General features: G+C 46.1%; 2 long non-coding RNA genes across 2 annotated transcripts in view; both read left to right on the forward strand.

The window, feature by feature from the left end:
• Positions 1–21,179, forward strand: part of LOC138173218 (uncharacterized) — a 410,193-nt gene that overhangs the window by 177,219 nt on the left and 211,795 nt on the right. The gene's annotated exons all lie outside the window — the stretch shown is intronic.
• On the forward strand, positions 7,433–11,146 carry LOC138173217 (uncharacterized). Its single transcript, XR_011171346.1, has 2 exons — positions 7,433–7,549; positions 10,641–11,146. It is a non-coding gene; the product is annotated as an uncharacterized lncRNA (long non-coding RNA).

Raw genomic sequence — 21,179 nt, forward strand, 5'->3', positions numbered from 1 at the left:
TGTGTTTGAGTGTGTGTGAATGTGTGTGTGTGACTGTGCACACACATATCTGAATGTTCATGTGGGGCCGGGTGCAGGGTGTTGGGTTCAATGGAGACTCCAAAGACAGGGACATGTATTACCTGTGTTCCAGGCTGTGCTAGCAGCCCAGAGGGCATGCTTTCCTCCATGAGTCAAAGAACAAACCAGCCTGTGAGCTGAAATGTCCCTGGTCCCGGTGGACCAGCTCAAAAGCATCAGGCTGATACTTTCCCTGGCAAAATACTGGCTTTGAAATTTCTCTTTTCACTGCTTGTTTAGCCCCTTAGTGTTCAGCCTCAGTTCTCCTCATCCTGCATGTCTTTGTCATGGGTTGTCCCTTTCTGTTTCGAGAAGTCTTGTGTTCAAGTCAACAAACACATCTATGCAAGGTTCCATGCCAGGTCCTAGGGATGCCATGCGTTCCATGGTGGAGTGCTTGATTTGGGGTCAGAGCATCTGTATTTAAATGCTGGCTCTTCTCATTACTTGGGTGATTGAGTTGGGCACAATATCCCTGGGCCTCAGTTTCCTCATCTGTAAAGTTGGATGGGGAAGGTTGGATTGGATGGTCTCTAAGGCCCCTTCCAGGCCTGGTTCTGTGATGCTGAGCCGCCAGCTGCCTTGCCATTCCATTCCCATGACTTTATACCGTGTTTTCCCACACTATAGCTTCATCATCTCTGGTGTGATCTCTGTATGCTGCCGATCTTGTTTCTTCCTCTTCTATGTTTGCAAGCCAAGGAACTCAGGCTCAGACAGGGTTAATAAGAGGGGTGACAGAGAGGAAAAGCAGAGGGTGCCAGTAGAGCCAGTGAAGGGACCTGCTGCACACCCACATAGTCACACACACACACCCACAACCCCCCCACACACACACACACAAACACACTGAGTTAGGAGATCTTAGGCTGAAGAGGCAAAGACCTCAGAGGGGGTCTAGTCCAAGCTCCTTGTTTTTACAGAGTAAGAAACCCAGGGAGTTTAGGAGATTCACTCAAGGAAGCACAAAGGAGTAAGCACTAGGTAAGATCTGAGCTGGGCCTCTTTCCACGGGAGGTCAGAGATGAGAGACCAGGAATGCAGCTAGCCTGAGAAGCAAGGAGAGGCCAGCAGATGAGGCCGGGGGTGGGGGGGACTGCACATGACAGGGGATCCAAGCTGAGGCAGGGAGGCAGGCCAGGCCTGGGAGGGGGTTGGTCAGGAGACCAGGATGAAGGAGGAGCAGCAGGAAGGCCAATGGAGGCACAGGAGACTGCAGGCCATGCAGGACTCAAGCCATGGGGGAACTTTGGAAAAGCCGCTGTGAGCCTGATAAATGGACCCTCTCTGGTTCTGAGAGCCTGCTCTCCCTAGAGGACCTGGAGTGGGTTCCCATGTGGGTAGCACCCTTCCTCTGCCCTTCTCCCCCTCCCCCCCATGAGCATCTTCCCCATAGGACATGGCTCCTCAGGGCACTGCTCACCTTTCTTTCTGCTTGTATGTGCATCTGCAGCAGGGAGCACCTGCCTGGTACCCAGCAGGTGCTTAATAAGTGCTTGATGACTGACTGACTAAAAAAAGACAGACTCCAATGAGGCCATCAGGCTACTTGTTCTCCATCATAAATCCTTGAATTATCTCCTTAATCTGTGCAAATCCAATGGGATTGTGGCACAGAGTGATGAAAAAAATCTCAGCTATATATGTTTCTCAAGAAAACAGTTTGAGGGGCGGCTAGGTGGTGCAGTGAATAGAGCACTGGCCCTGGAGTCAGGAGGACCTGAGTGCAAATCCGGCCTCAGACACTTAACACTTACTAGCTGTGTGACCTTGGGGAAGTCAACCCCAATTGCACTCCCCCCCCCAAAAAAAATGAAGAAAACAGTTTGAATGAAAGATTTGTATAATGAGTGTGTGGGTGGTGGGGGAACCTGAGGGGATGGAGATCTCCTTCCTTCTGTCTTCTCATTTCTCCCATTCTCAACCTCCAAACCTAATGACAGGCTCAGGAATGAGGACCAGGTGAGCACAGCTGTCCATCATTTCCTCTAGTTTAGAAACAAGGGGCATCTCACCATGACTGTGATGACAAGCAGGGGAGCTTTCTGTTTCCCAGCCCTATGGTATTCAGGGTAGGAAAAGTAGCCTTTTGTCTCTGGGTGAAGCTCAAGAAGAAATGGCACCTTAAAAAATAAGACAAGGGGTGGCCAGGTGCCTCAGCGAGTAAGAGCACTGGCCCCAGTGTCGGGACGACCTGGGATCAAATACAGGCTCAGACACTGAGCACCCACCCAGAAACACCTGGCTGTGTGACCTTGAACAAGTCACTTAACCCTGATTCCTTTAAAAAAAATAAGACAAAATTCATTTTTTTTCTTTTACACCATGATTCTCAATGGTCTAGACCTGCATTTCTGAGCATCCTGGTGCCATGATGACTCATCCTTAGCCACCCTAGGGAGGGGAGGGGGCCTAAAGCTTACAGATATTTTCCTTGGCATGAGGTGATCCATTCAGGGCTTAGAGGAAGGCGATGCTCTCTGTGGAAAGGGAGGCCCCAGCAATAAATACTTACCTGCCCCCGCTGAGGGGTGACCGGGGAGCACGGGTAGCATTCTGCAAAATGCCTCAGATTTCAGCGAAGCAGATTGTGGGAACTGGAACCTCCCCTTTCCCATTTGTTCTGTATCTTCTTTCCCAACAAAACTAAGGTAGAAATATGTTCCCATGACTGCACGTGTGCAACCTGTATTGGATTGCTTGCCATCTTGGGGAGGGGGAAGGCAAGGGGGGAGGGAGAAAAATTGGGAACTCAAAATCTTAGAAAAATCCATTTTGAAAACTTTCTTTACATGGAATTGGAAAAAAGAAAATACTGTTTACAAAAAGAAAAAGTGAATTGGAAACAAGCTTGGAAATTATCCGGCCAGAGTCCCTTATCCCATTTCTTCCTCAAGTCTCACATTCATTTTGTCTATATATTTTGCCATGTCCCATGTTGAATTCTCCTTATTTGTACCCATGTTGTATTTCCTCTACTTAGCCAGATGGGGATCAGAACTTCCCCCTCCCGTATCTGTATCTGTATGTACGGGAATGATCCAGACAAGCTCTGGAGGTTCCCATGGTCACCCCCACATGGGCAAACAGGAGCACAAGATCACTCCCCCAGGGCCTAGAAGGCCAGGAAAGGGCTCCCCCCTGCTGCCCTCCACAGCCCTGCCCAGATGCTCCAGGTGAAATGTCACCAAAGCAGTGTCATCTGCAGGGTGCTGGATGGCCAGAGAGATCCGGTGCCAGCTGAGCAGAGGGACAAACGTGGTGCAGATGCCTCTTGCCCACCCTCAGTCCCTGATCTCACCTTCAGACGTTTCCACACAGCCAGTCCTGCTTCTGATTTCTTCCCTGTCCCCTCCTCCGCCCCTCATCTGCCCTTCTCAAGATGCTGCAGGCTTCAGGAGGTGCATCAGGCAGACAAAGCTATGCCAGGCTGGCAGAGCCTGGGAAGGGCCCAGAATGCCCTCGCTACACCCAGATGAGGGAGAGGGATCCTGGAGAGCCAAGATGACTTTCTCTAGGTCACTCAGGGTGAAAGCTGGGGAGAAAGGATCAGGTAACCTTGGACACAAGTGGTCTGTCTTCCCATTAGACCTAAGCTTTCTTTCTCCTTTAGCTCCTAATAAGCAGCCGCGGCTTAATGATTTAATTCACCCCACATTTAACATGCCAATAGAAGTGACTTATCACGGCATCCCTGTAAGTGGTGATATGATGTGGTCTACTGAAATAAATTGAGTTTAAAATGAGAAGTCCCATTTCTATGGGATTCTGCCATTTACAACATGCTTCTAATGCAGCTCTCGTTTGTTCCTCACACTGTCCATGTGGCAGATAGTGCAAAATCATTGTCCAGTCTTGCAGAGGAGGAAACTGACCACCAGAGACCTGAAATGACTTGTCCAAGGTCACACATCTAATGAGTGGCAGAAGTGAGACCCAGAGCCCCACGATATGCCTCCACTAAACTGCAGATGTCTCACCGACTTGACCACAAGAAACATCCCCTGTGCTTTTGTCAGCACCAAGGTCTTCCAGTGTGGGAGCTCTCTCCACCTATGCCAATTACAATCCATCTACGTCCTACCTACTGGTGAGTCAGCAACCCCTTATTAGGTACCTACTATGAGCTAGGCCCTGTGATAACAAGAATGACAAAAGGAAACATTGCCAGGCCCTGGACTAGAGATACAAGTAGAGAAAAGGGAAGGATCGTATAGTCTACCAAGAAGAAAAAAATGGGTGCACATCAAAATACATTAAAATGGGCACCACCTGCACTCCAGATAGTCACATGTGAGCATCAGGGGGAGTCAGCTCACTAGAAGATGGGGGGCAGGGTGGGAATCAGAAGAGACTTTGAGCAACAGACAGAATGAGGTGAATCTTGGGAAAAAAGATGCCTCCTGTGAAGGGGAAGTGAGGAAAGAGGGTATGCTGGTGCAAAGGCCTGGAGGTAGGAGATGGAGCCCCTGGGACGAAGCATTGACAACAGACTGGGCAGCTCTGTGGGTGAATGTGGATGAGGAATCAGTCGTGATGTCAGGACTGATGAGAAGAGTCTGTCCTAGCAGTGGGGAAGCTGGGATAGGGGAAGGTTTGGTGGATGTTTGTGAGATGCTTATGGCACATCCAAGAGAAGTCCAAAAGTCAGCTTCTGGTGCCCAGGAGAGATGACAGCTAGATGGATACGGAAATCATCCACAGAGAGATGCCGACTGAAGCCATGTGCTTTGCTGTGATCACCAAGTGGGATAGATCAAGGTGATGGGGTGCTTGGGATCTATGTCTGTATTATCAGTTTGTAAAACCAGTCTGTAAAATCACATTTCCCTCCCCAGGCTCAGAGCATTAACTCTGCCCCTTCCCCCTGCCAGCACTCTGCCCAGCAACAACCCATGAATTGTTTATTTCTGCTTGGAACAATAACAAGCTACACCTACCATGTTTCCCCAATAATAAGACACTGTCTTATTAATTTTTTTGGACAGAAAAACACCAGAGGGCTTATTTTCAGGGGAGGGCTTATTTTAATGAACATTGACAGCAATTTTAATAAACAGGTAAATATGAACAAAAAAATGTACCTTTATTCAATAATGAATTCAATAAAGAACAGGATGACTGCAGCTCACTGCTGCAGCTCTGATTGGATGCAGCTCGGAGCGCGGCATGTGTTTTATGGGGGGGGGATGGTGCATACAGAGGGTACCGTAATGTAGCGTGTAGCACAGGGGATCACCTTCACTACAGTAGCAATCTCGATAGGGCTTATTTTCGGGGGAGGGCTTATTTTAGAGGAATCTTACACAGTAAGGGGAGGGCTTATTTTCGGGATAGGTCTTATTATCGGGGAAACACTGTATGAATCCTTCACTAAAACTTCTATAAACCTTTTAGCTTAGGCAGATGTTATCTCCCCCTAATATAGTGGCTAGCTGCACCTATGAATCCTTTAATGCACTATCTGTAAGTTAACTCCTCAGCCAATTATACACATACTGAGTCTCAGACAGCTTTGGTTCCTAACATCCATCTTGTCAAACATGATGCTGATGGGTGGCAGACTAGGCATTTCTCAGTCAGCCCTTGACCACTAGCTGACTTAGTGACGTTTCAGGCCTAAAACCATACCTCCAGGTAGCCCCCCCTTGGGCTATTTCCCAGTGAATCATGGGCAATATGTCTGTGCAGTTATTAAAAGTGCATGTCCCTTTAAGCACTGACCACTCCTTAACTCCTCCCAAATCCCACCCTTACTCACCTAGTTAGCATAATTGACATCTGATTTACTGTCTTGACTCCTTAAAATGATACCTGTGACTTTTTTAAGTTTTCAGGTTCCCTAAGAACCCCTGCCCGCTGTAAAGCATAACAATAAACTTTTACAATCCTGACTCCAAGTCTGCTTGGGCTGTGTGAATTCTTTCCAGACTAAATTGCAGGGATTCTGGTCGTTAATATTGATCAGAGTTCCTGTTTAACCTATTGCCATTCCCCATCAAAGGAAGAAGAGACTAGGGCCCAGGTGGCACCAAGCTATGTAGCAGGTATGGGCAGCTTTTTTCTAGAAATGGCTGAACCAGGGAGAGGCTATAGCCTGGTAGCCTAGGGGATGGGAAGGTCGGGAAGTTTGGGGTTGGTTTGTTTGTTTGTTTTCTTAGAATGAGGGAGACTTGGACATGTGTGAAGGTAATAGGGGAGGAATTGATAAATAAGGAGAGACAGAGAATGATTGAAAGAAAACAAGAAGTACAAATATATGCATAATATATAATATAATAAATATTATTAATATGATAGAATATAATTAATATAATATAAATCTACATCTATATACGTATATAAAATCTTCTAAGCAGTTCAGTGTATGGGTAGAGTACTTGCCTGGGGGTCAGGAAGATTCGAGTTTACTTATTAGCTACATGACCCTGGTCAAGACACTTAACTCTTTTTTGCCTCTGTTTCCCCTCCTATAAAACAAGGAAAATAGAAGCTATCTTCTCCCAGGCTTGTTGTGAAGATCAGATACAACAATATTTGTAAAGCACTTAGCACAGCGTCTGGAACATAACAGGCACTAAATAAGCATTACTGCTATTAATATGATATTCAAGCTAATTTGATAGGCGAGGCATTAATTGCTGTGGGAGACGAAGAAAGGTTTTATGCAGGGAATGATATTTCAGCAGGTGAACTTTGAAGGATAACAGAGATTCCCAGAGGATGAAGGAAGGATAAATCCTAGGGGAGTTGCTGAAGAAACACAGAAGTTAAGTGCCTTGACCAGGGTCGTAGCTAGATCATGTCAAAAGCAGCATTTGAACTCAGGCCTTCCTCACTCTAAGGCCAGCAATCCACCTCCCTCCCCCTCTAGGCTTCTACAAATAGACACATGGCAGGTACACAGAGATCCACAGCATTTCTGAAATGCCAGTCAGCAGATTATATATAGTTCTCTTTTCCTGTCCGTCACCGATGATGAGAATTATCTGAGCAAAGTATAATTGCAAGCTCTTTTCTTCCTGTCCCTGATACACATTTGTCAGCTCATTTATTTTCTCTGATGATACTTGGCAATAATAGAACATTTGGCGAGGGACCCAGGGACACAGTGGGAATGAAGAACACCAAAGGGAAAAATTTGTCAGGGAAAAAAAAAATAGAGGAACCAAAGCCCCACAGTCTGGTCAAGTGCACCAGCCTTTAACACAGGCATCTTCTATGCACCACACATAGAAGCAATGGCCCTAGTTACAAAGGAGCTCACGGGCCAAAGGGGGAGCCCAGGCACAGAACTAGGCACACACGTGGCTTCCCCAGATGACCTCAGGAGGAGGGGCTGGAATGAAGGGGGGTGGGGAAGTTTCCCTGCAGAGGGAATCACAGCTGAAACTTGAAGGAGGCTGGGAGGCAGGAGGAGAGGGGAGCTTCCACGCCTCTAGTGGCCAATGCAAGGGAGTGGTCCCATCAGGACTGAGGCGCTACAGAGGTCAGCTTCCCAGAAAGCCAGAGTTGGGGGGCAGTAAGGAGCAGGAGGCCGAGAGGAAGGGGCCTGGCTGCAATGGGGCTTCATAGCTAACAGGGATTCTATGTTTATTCCTGGAGGTAACGGGAGATCCTGGAGCTTACTGAACAGAGGCATGACATGGTCAGACCAGCCCTTTGGGAAGGTCTGAGTCAGGGATGGACTGGAGTGTGGAGATGTGAGGTGGGCGTGCTGGGAGGGCAAGTGGCCAGGAGGGAGGTGATGAGGTCTGGCCCCAGGGCGGGGCGATGGCCAAGGAGAGACTATAGCCAGACTGTCAAAATGACCCAAAGCAAAAGGGGGCCTCAGATTCTTTCCTAGGGGCAAGAGAGATCCCTGGGAGCTGCTGTGAGTCTGAGGCAGGTCTTGAACCTTTGGCCCTTCCTGGCCTGAAGACCACAGGCACTCTGTCCACTAAGCAATGCCAACTCTCTCTACAAGATAAGTACAAATGGAAAAAAAAAAAGCCATTGGAAGTAAATGGGTGAGGGGGAAGAGACGAGGCCTTTTGTGCCAGGAAGTGACAGCTGGAGGAGACCACGTGGCCAGTGTTCAGAGGGGGCGATGGGATGGAGTATAGAAGGCCACTTTGGCTGCTTGAGGGGGGAGTAATGGAAAACCAGCCTGGAAAGGTGAGAGGGAGACAGTGAGTGGAGAGAGCTTTCAGATGTGAAGATGCCGGAGCCATGTAGACCACTGGACATGGGCATGAGGGAAAGGAATGAGCCAGAGGCCACACTGAGGTGTGGACCTGGGTGGCTGGAAGGAGGACTGTGCCTCCAAAGGAGGTCGGGTCTGGGGGGCAAGAGAATGAATTCAGTTTTAAACAGGAAGAGTCTGAGATGTCTGGGGACACACAGTGGAAATGTGCCATAAAGAGCCAGTGCTGCAGAATGAAGGCTTGGGGGAGAGATGGGGGTGATTATATAAATCTGTGAGTCAGCTACGCAGAGATGATTGTTAAATCCACTGATGAGGTCACCAGTGAGATGATAAAGAGAGAGTAAGTCCGGGAGAAAGCCTCAGGGCACACCCACATCTAGTGGGCGGGCCAGCCCCAAAGATCCCACTAAGGAGACTTATCTGGAGGGGGACGTGTAGGAGGAAACGGGAAAGAGAAGTGTTTACCAAAAAAAAAAAGCCTGAGAAAGTGTTACCCAGAAGAAGGAGGTGGGGACCAGTGTCCAATGCAGCTGACAGGTCCAGAAGGAGGAGGGCGGAGAGAAGGGCTTGGCAGCTAAGCCGTCCCGGGTAACCCTGAAGAGAACCCTTTCCACTCAATGATAGGGTTACATGGAAAAGTGTAAGAGGCTGATGGAGAGTGAGAGGAGAAGGGGGAGACAATTTTCTTCTTCTTTTTTTATTTTGTGAAAGAACAGAGATATAAGTGATATATTTGTGAAAGAACAGCTCGAGATGTTAGGATCAAGGCTTTTGTTTTTTTTAAAGGATGGGGTGACTGTAGGCATATTTGTAGACAGCAGCAAGGAGCCATCGGAGATGGGGAGGGGCTATTTGTAGGGGAAGCTGTCAGAGAAGGCCTTGGATGGGACCCCAAGAGGCCTGTGTATTCATTAGAACCTGAATGTACAGAGGACAGCTAGGGGAAGCCCTGAAAGTGTTCTGGACATAGAGCAGAGGGGAGGCAGGTCCCAGGGGGCGGCTTCTGTTTGTAGCCCAGTCCTCTCTGAGAGGGCGGAGGAGAGGATGATGTAGGAAGGCTTGAGGTGGGAAGACAAGAAGTGGAACAGCCTGCTGCCACTGTAGCCGGTTCACGTAGGCAGCTGGGGGAGGGCCCCTCCATGGCCTGTAATAAATTCATATTTTTCTTGGGAGCTTTTTGGTGCAGGAGTCCTGACTTCATTGTCTTCCTCCAGTTTCATTCTTTGATCTTTTTGTCCCTGAAAAAAGAATCTATAGTAGGATTGCATTTCCTCTGCTTGCTCCTGTTGCCAGTCAATTACTTTCCTTTGGAACTCTTTGCCATGGTTGAACTCTGCTTTCAGAATGGAGAGAGCTTCGTCCCAAATCTCTGGGGTGTTTGCAGCTGCTGGAGCTAGTACATGGTCTCCCTCCCTGCAGCACCCACAGGTTCTGGCTCACTGGCCACACACCCCAGGACCTCCACTGAAGACCATGATCCAGATCCAAGCAGGTTAAAGCAAGGGCGATTACCCTCTGAATGGTCACTTCGTCCTCCTACAATCTTCAGGCCAGGAACTCCTGAGACAGCCATGCAGCACAGCTGGCAGGGCTCTAGCCTCTTCTCACCCCAGGGGCAGCGGCCAGACCACACTCTTCCATCCACCCCTGTTCCAACAGGGTTCCCCTGAAGTCTGCTCTGGCTGCTGCTGGTCAGGGCTGCCCTGGGGCCAGAACCATGCAGCTCTTAGGGGAGGCTGGGCTCTGCTCCCAGAGCTCTGAGATGGCCCCGTCCTGTCAGCCTGCCAAGCTGCCTTCAGTGGGAGGTTGGTTTCTCTCTGTCACTTTGTGAGTTCTGTAGCTCTGAAATTTGTTTAGTCATTTTTTACATGTATTGGAGGAGGTAGAAGCCAGAGCTGCAGGGAAGTCCTGTTTCTACTCTTCCCTCTTGGCTCTGCCTCACCAATATATGTGTTATTTATGGTGGTGAAAACAGGAAAGAAATGGTTTGTAGGGTCAGGGAGGAAGAGTCCTCTCAGTAGTGCAGATCATCCTTCCCTGAGTCAGGCCCCCTGGCATGCAGATCTTTGCTCTCAGTTGCCAGTAAGATAAGGGGAGTCGAGTTGTGGGGTCCTGAAGACCCTTGAAATATCAAGAAGAAAGGAAATTCAGAATGGGACCCGTCAGTGACATGCCCCATGCCTGCAATTCTCTCTCTTCTATCCCACCTCTTGGGACCCCCAGATGCATACAAACTTCAGCTCAATGCTTCTTCCTTAAAGAGACTTTTCTTGGATGCCCCCAATTGGCCCATCCCCTAATAACTTATATGCGTTTTCTATTTGCTTCTCTTTGTGCTTGCTGGAGGCTCCTTGAGGGAAAACTATTTCATTTCTTGCCTTTTTATCCCCAGCCGCCTGACGGCTCCCAAGACATCGTTGCATTCAGAAAACATGAAGATGAGGCCAGAAACCCTACCCAGCGGCAGTGAGGAAATGGAGGATTCTCATGACCTTTGGGCTAAGTAAATGGTTCTTGGGTCACTGCCCAGAGAAGCCATCCCCACAGCTTCTGTCCTGATAGTGGCTAGGCTACCTAGACAGATACAGCATCATAACCCTGAGGAGGAAGCTAATGCCTAAGAAAGCTGTATGACTTGCCCTCGCTCACACAGGTAGTAAGTGTCGGGCAGGATTCGAGCCCAGGGCCTCTGATTCCAGGCCAAGGATTTTTCCCCTGCACCCTACTTCTTCCTCAGAAGCCCCAGCTCTGTGTGACTTGGAAGCAAGTCATTTCCTTCGTAAGAGTTTCCACATCTGTAAAGTGACTGGATCCGGATGGATTACCCTGAGGGTCTCTGCTTCTTTTAGCATCTCTGATTCTCCATGTAGGAATACAGATTTAGTGCCAATTTTTCCATCAGCTCTTCTCTGCTGTGTTTTATGTCTCTAACATATTTTTGTGAGCTATGTTTCTATGCTAAGATCTTTACTCAGCTACAGATGTTGTATGTTAGACATAGATCACTGGCATCTATGCCTCAGAAAAGACAATTTCATTCAAATAATTCTCCCTCCACGGTGCAACAAAACCAATTAGAGTGCCCAAATTACAGGACCCGGCCGCTCCATCAGCCTCTATCGAGGAAGGCACTCTGGCATATCAGCCGTGCTGCTGAACAAGGGGGGATTCATTAAGGACTAGATTTGACTGCTGGTGCCAAACTGCACACAGAATGTGGGTTGTCCGTGCCGGTCCTGAGGGAAACTGCAGAGAATAAGCCATGACAGAGGTAGAGAGTAAACATACCGACCAAGCTCTGTGGAAGGGGAGGAAAATGAGCGCCCAGAGAAATGGGAGAATCCATCTCAGGGAATGCCTTCCTGCAAATCTGGCTGAAATTACTCAGCTCAAAGATAAAGCCTCAGCCTTCATGGCTGCCTGTAAGGATGAGGCTGAGAGCTCAATGCAACCTCAGGTAAACACAGTTCGATGTCCTGATGCCCTGTTTGAAGAATGAACAGGCACGGATGGCACCCGGCTTCTTCCTGCCATCTTCTCTCCTTTGGGCCTGCTTGGTGCTGTCTGCTCAAGAGGCAGCTTGGCAAACGTGACAGTCAGGGCCCCTCACAATGTACGCACATTTGTGTGCTTGCTACCTGCCCGTTCAGTTGTAAACTCTTTGAAGGCAAGGACTATCTTTTACCTCTCCTGGGATCCCCAGAGCTTCTTAGAGCAGAGTAAGTCTTTAATAAATGGTTATCTACTGACTGACTCGAGATGACCTAGGTCTACACACATTACTGTGTAACCCAGACCAGGTCATGTCATCTCTCAGTGTTTCGGGCAACACTCTAAGAGGCAATTGTGAAGCTGGTGTCAATCTGTATTTGCTGAGGGAGTTTCTTTCCTGGGAGTTCCCTTAGGCCAGTGAAAACACACATCCCTTCCCACCCCCAGCCCTAAGACTATCCTGGCTTTGAAACCCACTGGGGCTGGTTGACATTGGGAGAGGGTCTTCTCCACTCCAGGCCTTAACCTCCTCACCTAGAGGATGAAGGGGTTGCCCTGGATGCCCGATGAGCTCCCAGCACTCAGTCTCTGACTTAATGATATGTGTAGACCACCATGTCTAATGAGAGCAGGTATACGAAGGAGACATGTTTGTTAAGGGAACTCCAGGGGCATACAATAGACGCAATCCCTCCCTGTGAGTACTGGGCTAATTTTGATGAAAAGGAAAAATAAACCCCCAGCTCAAAGTCCTCCCTCTTAATCCTCAGATAGATCACCTTTAACATGCTCTATTCTCTAACACTTCCGGTTCATTGACATTGAATCAATGTTCTGAAGAGGAGAGAAGGGCCAGAGCGCGCTATTGAATGTCCCAGGACCTCCTCCCCTCAACCTCTGTTGTCCGAAGGTATTCAAAGGCATTTGAAGAGAGCACAAGGCCTGGGAAGGAAGCAGCTGGATGACCTCAGTCTCCTGCACCTTCAACTCAGTTTATGAACTTTTAAAAAATGCTTGTGTATTTTATTTTTATCCTTCACTTTCCAATGTATATGTCCCCTCCCAGAGAGAAATCGACTTACAAGCGTTGCTGTATGTGTGTGGTACCAAGGGGGTCCTACCTCCAAATTAAAAGGTCAAAACAAAAACCCTGCCCTGAAGGCAGCTTATAGTCTCCTGGGAAGTATATAACACATGCATAAAAAAGTGAGTAAGGGGGAAAAGAGAGAGAGAAGCCCGCATCCGTGGGCCTTCGAAGCAGCTCAGGGAAGGCTCCCCCAAGGCAGGGAAGCCACATCTGAAGCGTCTAAGGGATGTGCAGCCATTCACTGTAGGCCCAGGGAACACAGAGACAAAGTCAGGGGGATGGAAAGGCAGCTCCTGGCCCATTTTAGAGTTCAAAGCATCCCCCAAGGCATCTCTGTTGGCTGCATTCTTGGCCTCCTCACCACCAGTCCTCTAAGCAGTAAGTGTGTCTACAAGACAATCTTCTGCACAACCTTCTTTAAATCATGCCATGCTTCCTTCTGCTCTGTCGACCCAGAGCCAAGGTCTCCACGTAGCATGCTTTCACGAGTGTCTCCCAGAAGTGCTTGTTTTGGTGACCCTGCCTGCACTCTCAGCTAGGCCCTCCTCTGTGAATGCACTCAGGAGTCTATACTCTGTGGCGGGCAGGAAACGGCAGGGGCTGCCAAAAAGCCTAAGCAGGACAGCGGCCTCTCTCCTACTCTGGGATAACTGACAGTGAAGACTCTCAAGTCAAGGCCTTGCCCAGCCTCTGGAGTATTCTTAAACCGGGTTGGCTTGGGGGAAACAAAATTTGGGGGAAATGCCTACAATACACACATGTAAATCCTCCAACAGACAGAGAGCTGGATCAGAGACAGACCAAGTAAGGATGGAGGTCGAGATCTGGGACCTACTACAGTCACTGAGAGAAAGGAGGCGAAGGAGGCCCAGGACAAGGCCTTGGCAGAACTGGGATCCCAAGCCACCTCCTCCAACCCCAAATCCCAGGGTCTTCCCCATGCATCTTGGTTTGGTTTGGTTCTCAATTATCTTTTCCAAAGAGGCTTTCACAGCCTCCCCACAGCTGAATCTTTGCTTAGGAAAAGAATATTACTGTGCCTGCAGCTTCTCTGCTCTGTTCCCCAAGATAGAAACGTAAAGCTTAGTCAGGACTGGAGTCAGCACTTTGAGACAGGGCGGGTGCATGTATTTTCTGTCTGGCTTTTATGAAAACAAGCCGGCCCAGTTGTCACTGCAGTGAATGGCGGCTGATGGTCTTTTGTGCCCGGCCCACGATTCTGAAGTGTTGCTTTGAATGTCGCTGCTGACAAAAATCTCCCCAATAACCCAGTGCGGCTCACATGTACAGAACACTGTAGTAAGAGGGGCCTGAGCCAGACTTGGGCAAACTGGGTCCAGTACAGGCTTTGTGTACGATCATGGGAAGCCTCACCCAGGGGGTGGGGGGAGTAATGACAATCCCTTTCTCTTGGAGTAGTTGTAAGGATCAGAATAATTCATTTTGTAAAGTTCTTAGCACAGAGCCTGGCACGTAGAAGGCATTTAATAACTGTGTGTTTCCTCCCTCTGCTCCCTTATGAAACATTACTCCCCTTCATATGCACTTGTGTTGTGGCCAGAGGGATCTTCTCTTTCAGTGTCTTTGTTCTTGCCCACCCCCAGGCCCCCGCCCCACTGCTTCCTTAGAATCCTGTATTTTGTTCAAGACAACTTAAGTGCTACCTGCTATGTGAGATTTTTTTCCTGACCCCTACCCCAAAACACACACATTCATTTGGTAAATGTGTGATACACACTCACTGTTTCTCCTGAGAGAATGGAAGCTTTATGAGGGCAGGTTTTCTTTCCTCTAGCCTCTAGCACAGTGCCTGGAACATAGCAGGGGCTTAGATTTAGAGCTAGAACATTCTTCAGAGGCTACTTCATCCACTCACCCCCTTTTTACAGACCAGATGAATCACTTGCCCTGAGGTCATACAAGTAATAAACATCCAATATGGCATTTGAGCCCAGGTCTCCTGATAGGAAGGAGCACTTAGGCCGCTGCACTGCAGGCCTAAGGAAGCCTTGGGCAATGCCAAGGATGCTCAAAGCATGAGGGCGAAGGCTTCATCCTGAGTCTACCCAATTGAGCAACCTTTTAACCCTGTTGGAGCAAGGTCTCATTGTCATAGCATTGTCACCATTTTATCAGTGATGGTTCTCGGTTAGCGTCAAAGTCCAAAGATTCGCTACTCGCTGGGAAACTTAATTTTGGTTCAAACATTTTTACTTTCAGGAAACAATTGTGTTTTCCTCACTTAAAGGAACCCAAAACTTACTCCCTTAAACCAATATTACAGTTGACAGGTTTGATTGATTAAGGCAGAAGGATTATGGATCCAATCTTGTTGGAGTTTTTTCCCCTTTTCAAAAATATATTTTAATAGGACCATGCTGTTTGCCTCCATTTTCTCATCTGTCAGATGAACTAGAGAAGGAAATGGGAAACCTCTTCAGTATCATTGCCAAGAAAACCCCAAATGGGGTCATGGAAGAGTTGGATGTGACTGAAATGTCTGGACAACACACATGGGGATAATAACACCATCATTCTCACCAGCTGTCTTGAGGATCATGGGAGATGATGTCTGTACACGCTCTAAGCACCAGGCCTGGCACTAGCAGGGGCTGCACCAATGTTTCTTCTCTCCCCTACATAGCAGACACTCAGGAAATGCTTATTGGTTGATTAGCTGGTTAAGGAGCAGCATTTAGCCTGTGGAAGAAGAGACAAGGAGGAAGGATGGCTGGGCAAATCCAGGTCCTTGAAGGGTTGTAATTAACCATGGAAGCTCTCCAAGATGGGAAGGGCTGCTTTGGGACATGGTGGGCTCCCTTTGCTATAGAACTTCAAGCAGAATCCGTCAAGCTTCTCTAGACTGTCATGGAAGATATTCTTGGCCTTGGACTCAGTGACCTCTGAGGTCTCTTCCAGCTCTTTATCCCAAAACAGCCCATGCCCACAAGCCCTGCACCTGGGAGAGGGGGAGGCTGGTGGTTTGCCTGAGTTTGGGAGTTCTGTGTTGCACTAGGTCTTAACTAACTGGGTGTCCCCAGTAATCTGAGTCCCCTGGGTTGGGTGAGCCCCCTGGAGCAGGGCACCACTTGGCTGCCCAAAACGGACTGAATTGGCCTGGAATTAAGGCTTCCATGCAGATTCGATTGGGATTGGGCCTAGGAGGGGTCACTGCATTTCCAGCCTTGGAGAGAAGAGGAGAACGAGTCTTTAAAAAGACTTTGCTCTGAGTCTCCTTTCAAATTCAGCCAGTCCTGTAGCTTTTCCATTTTGTTTTTCTTTTTCTGTGTTTTATAATAAATACATACTCTCTTCTCTTTCTGCTGACATTTTGTATGTCTGTTTCCCCGTGCCCCTGTAATTTTAATCTTTTCCATTTTCATATGGTCATAGAGACACAGGGAAATAATCAGAGGAAACAATTTCAGCAGAAACAGAAAACTGTTACCTTCACACTCCAGCATTTATCCAATTGTTCTCCAATGACTAGACATATATTGTTCCTCTTCCTGTTCTATTTGAAATAAAGCAGCCATGAATGTTTGCTTTTAATGTTGTTTTTCTTTGTTTTTAATTTTTGTCTTAATAGATTCTGATTGCCTTTTGGTGGTTATATTTAGGATGAAGTCTAACCTTGGCTTCATTGACTCTTAGGGTATTATTGGCTTTGTGAAGGTTACTGTGAGTTTCTAATGTATAGCTCTCTCAAAAGTTTGCACCAATCTACAATTCCACCAACAATGTAGAATGCTTTATTGTAATTTACTTTTTGTCTTCCTTTAAACCAGGGTGCATCCTTACCAAAATTACCATAATGCTCACATCCCACTAGAATATGACCTGTCTAGGGCAGGGCTCCCTTCCTTTTCTGCCTTTGTTTCTCTATTGCCTCTTAGAGTACTGTATCCATAGAATGGCCTCAACGTGAACTTGTTGAATTGAACGTCATAAAAACAGAAGTAACAGGAATTGAAATGAAGAAGACTTTTAAGAGCACTTGGTCAAAGACAAGCTCAGGTGCTTTGACTGGAACCCTGGCACCAACCCCAGCAGTGAGAAGCCATGTGGAAAATAGCCACACCTCCCAGTGGCAACTGTTTGGTGGTTGAGTTTCCAATAAGATGCTCCTGATGTGGCTTCTTGTTAACATGGCACAGATGGGTCAATGACAAGGCAGAACTAATGAATTGTTCCAATTCAAAAGAGAGCACTTGAGGCGACCTTCCAAAGGACAGCAGCATTACTCCAGGCCAAGCCCTGGGTAACCCTTCATGCTCTGGCTGAACACTGAAGTGGCCAGGTCACACAACCTCGGTGGATCTGGGGAGGAACTCACTTCTCTTTAGCCAAACCCAAGAGAGGCACTGGCTTGAGGAGGAACAAGTCTTCAGCCCCCACATTGGGCCAAGGCCACAATATGCCCCATATGTCTAAAAGAAATGGAGATGGGAGCCAAGATTGAGGATCAGAGGCAGTAACCAGCTGAACTCTCTCAGCATTCCTCTTCAAAAATAACACTTAAAATCAAAGTGGAGTGGAAGACCAAACAAAGAGTTAAGGGGAGATAGTTTTATGGTCTAAGAAAACAGGAGATCTGCAGGAAAGGTCTGTGGCACCAATGTGGAAGCCTGTCTGGAGTGCATGCCTGTGGCCATAGCAGCAGCAGCAGCTCCAGAAATTCTCAGTCTAGAGAAAGTAAGGGAGTCAGACAACTGGTTAAAGAGACTAAGGGGTATACTGGGAACATCTTGCCCTGATTGCCAACTTTATTACCCATAATCCTAGTGCCCCCTTTCTGGGCCATAGTTCCAGGGTAAAAGGGAGCACTTGTGATCAGTCACAAGAAAGCAGGGGCCCCAGTCACAGTTCAAAGGCTAAGAAGGACACTAGTGCTTTCAGAGGCAGAAGGACAAGGAACTTGGTCCCTTTCAGGGCCAAAAAAAACAAGTCTGCAGGGTAGCAGGGACCCTTCCTGTGTAAAGACACAGACACAAACCAGGAGAGCAGTGAATACACTTCTTCCAGGATCACACCACCTTGGAAGCACCCAAAACTTACAGATCTCCAGAACTAGCTCTGAAAATAGTAGCATGAAAAACCCTGACACTTGGGACATTGTCTCCCCACCCCTAGGTGAACAGAGTCCAACTTTAATATACAGTTCAAGGTCAAGTAATAGGCTAGAAAAAATAATCAAACAAAGAAACACAAAAGAACTTGACCACTAAAGGCTACTATGGTATCGGGGAAGACCAAGGTATAATCTCACAAAAAGACATCCATGTGGAAATTGCTACAACAAAAGTCTTAAAGAAAAAAAATCCTAATTGAATACAAGTCCAATGAGAATTACTGGAGGAGGTAAAGAAAAAGATAAGAGGGAAAGAGGAAAAATAGGGAAAAGAAATATGATGAAAGAAAATTATAAAAAGAGAATTAAGTTTATTTTTTTTTTAAAAGAAGCACAAAAATTTTGAGGAAAGTAAGACCTTAAAAAAAAAAAAAAACAGAATAGTACAAGTGGAAAAGGAGGAACAAAAATTGATTGAAGACACTGTTGTTCAGTAGTGTCCAACCCTTCATGACTCTATTTGGGGTTTTATTGACAAAGGTACTAGAGGGGTTTGCCATTTTTTCTTCTTAAGTTCATTTTGCAAATGAGGAAACAGGCAAATGGGGTTAAGTGACATACCCAGGGTTTCACAGATAATAAGTGTCTGAGGCCATATTTAAACTCATATCTTCCTGATTCCAATCCTGGGACTCTATCCACTGCTCCTTAAAAGGTAGAATTGGCCAATTGGAAAAGAGGTACAAAAATTCACTGAAGAAAATAATTCCTTGAAAAATAAAATCAAGCAAGTGGAAGTTAATGACTTCATGAGACATCAAGAAAAAATAAAACAAAGTTGAAAGAATGGAAAAAAAATTGAAACAGATCATTAAAAAAATAATTGACCTGGAAAATAGCTCAAGAAAAGATAATTTAAGAATTATTAGACTACCAGAAAGCTATGATCACAAAAAAGATCATAGACATCGTATTTCAAAAAATTACAGGAAAATTGCCTTGCTGTCTTAGATCCAAAGATAAAATAGAAATTGAAAGAATCCACTGCTGACTTCCTGAAAAATAACTCTCAAAATGAAAACTCCATAAATACTCTATTCAAGTTCCAGAGGTCCCAGGTCAAAAGAGAAAATATTGTAAGCAGTTGGAATGAAAGAATTCAAATATCATGGAGCCACAGTTAGGATCACACAGGATTTAGCAGCTTTCATGTTAAAGAAGTGGGAGGCTTGGAATATGATATTCTGGAAGACAGAAAAGTTAGAATTACAACCAAGAATAACCTACCCAGCAAAACTGAGTATAATTTTTCAGGTGAAAATGGACATTTAATGAAATAGAGAAATTTCAAGTACTCCTGATGAAAAGACCAGAGCTGAATAGTAAATTTGATACTCAAAGTCTCCAGAAAAGCACAAAAATGTAAACATGAAAAAGAAATCATAATTAACTCAAGATTAAACTGTATATATTCCTATAAGGGAAGATTCATGAACTCCTGAGAACTTCATAATTCTTAGGGTGGCTAAAAGGAGTTTATACAGACAGGGGACATGGGCATGGATCAATTATGTTAAAATAGTCTCAAAAAAAGAGAAAGGGTAAGAAATAGAGGTGTGATAAAAGAAGGGGGTAGGGAAAGGTAGAATGGAGAACATTTTCTCACATAAAAGAAGTCTGCAAGGAAGAATTTTTACAGTGAAGGGAGAAATGGGGAGTGAGGGAGCTGCAATGCTTAAATATCACTCACATTGGAATTGGTTCAAAGAAGGAAGACTATATCTACACACCCAGTTGTGTATAAACATTTATCTTACTCAATACAGAAACAGAAGGGGAAAGGGATAAGAGAAATTGTGGAAGGGAGGGGTGCAAAGAAGAGGGTTGATTAAGGGAGGCAAAGGTTAGAAGCAAAATAAACCTTTAAGGAGGATCAAAATAAAAAGAGAAAGAGAAAAATAAACAGAAGAAAATGTGATGGAGGGAAATGCATAGTTAATAATCATAACCGTGAATGTGAATGGAATGAATTCACCCTTAAAATGGAAACAAATAACAATGAATTAGAAACCAAAATCCAAGAATACATTGTATACAAGAGACATACTTGAAACAGAAAAACACACAAAATTAAAATAAAAGGCTACAGCAGAATTTACTATGCTTCAGCTGAAGTAAAAAATGCAGGGGTAGCAACCATGATCTCAGACAAAGCAAAAGCAAAGATAAACTTAATTAAAAGAGATAATCAGGAAACCTACATTATACTAAAAGGTACCATAGACAATGGAGCAACATCAAAAATGTTTTCAAGAAGTTTCTCTGACAAAGGCCTCATTTCTCAAATATATAGAGAACTGAGTCAAATTTAGAAAAATAAGAGACATTCTCCAATGATCAAGAAGGAAAAACTGAGGAATACCAGAGGGATCAAAAGTATCTATATTATTATTGTTGGATCATTTTAATTGTGACTGACTCTTTGTGAGACCATTTGGAGTTTCATTAGAAAAGAGACTGGAGGAGTTTGCCATTTCCTTCTCCAGCCCATTTTTTACAGATGAGGAAACAGGTAAAAAGGGTTAAGTGACTTGCCAGGGCTCACACAGTTTATAAGTGTCTGAGCTCAGATTTGAACTCAGGAAGAGGAGTCTTCTTGACTCCAAGTACAGAATTCTATCCATCGTTGCCACACAGGTGCTTCAGGCCCTTTACAATTATTATCTCATTAAATTCTTACAAAAACTCTAGCAGGGAAGTGTTATTATTACCCCCACTTTATACATGAGGAAACTGAGACAAGCAGAGAATAAGTGATTTGCCCACAGTCACACCGATGAGAGGAGTCTGAAGCCTGATTTGAACTCAAAAGGATGCATCACCTTGACTCCAGGTCTGTCTGGCACTGTATCCACAGTGCCATCTAACTGCCCTGAAAAGCTGTCTATAGACTTAGGGCGGAAAAGGGAGGATGGAGAGACTCTAAATTCACAAGTGATTAGAGAAATACACATTAAAACAACTTCAAGGCACCACCTTACTCCTATTAGAAATGGCAAATGCTGAAGGAGATGAGGACAAATAGGTATCCTAATCAACTGCTGGTGGAGTAGTGAACTGATCCAACCACTCTGGAGGATAATTGGAATTATGCCCAAAGGGCTATAAAACTGTGCATACCCTTTAACCCAGCAATGCCACTACTAGGTCTGCATCTCAAAGAGCTCAAAGGAGTAGGACCATGACCTATAAGGACAAACACATTTCTAGCAGATCTTTTT

This window comes from Petaurus breviceps, unplaced genomic scaffold, assembly GCF_028583685.1.
Source record: "Petaurus breviceps papuanus isolate PSGF00001 unplaced genomic scaffold, PetGlider_PUasm1.0 567, whole genome shotgun sequence".
In the NCBI taxonomy this organism is placed as follows: domain Eukaryota; kingdom Metazoa; phylum Chordata; class Mammalia; order Diprotodontia; family Petauridae; genus Petaurus; species Petaurus breviceps.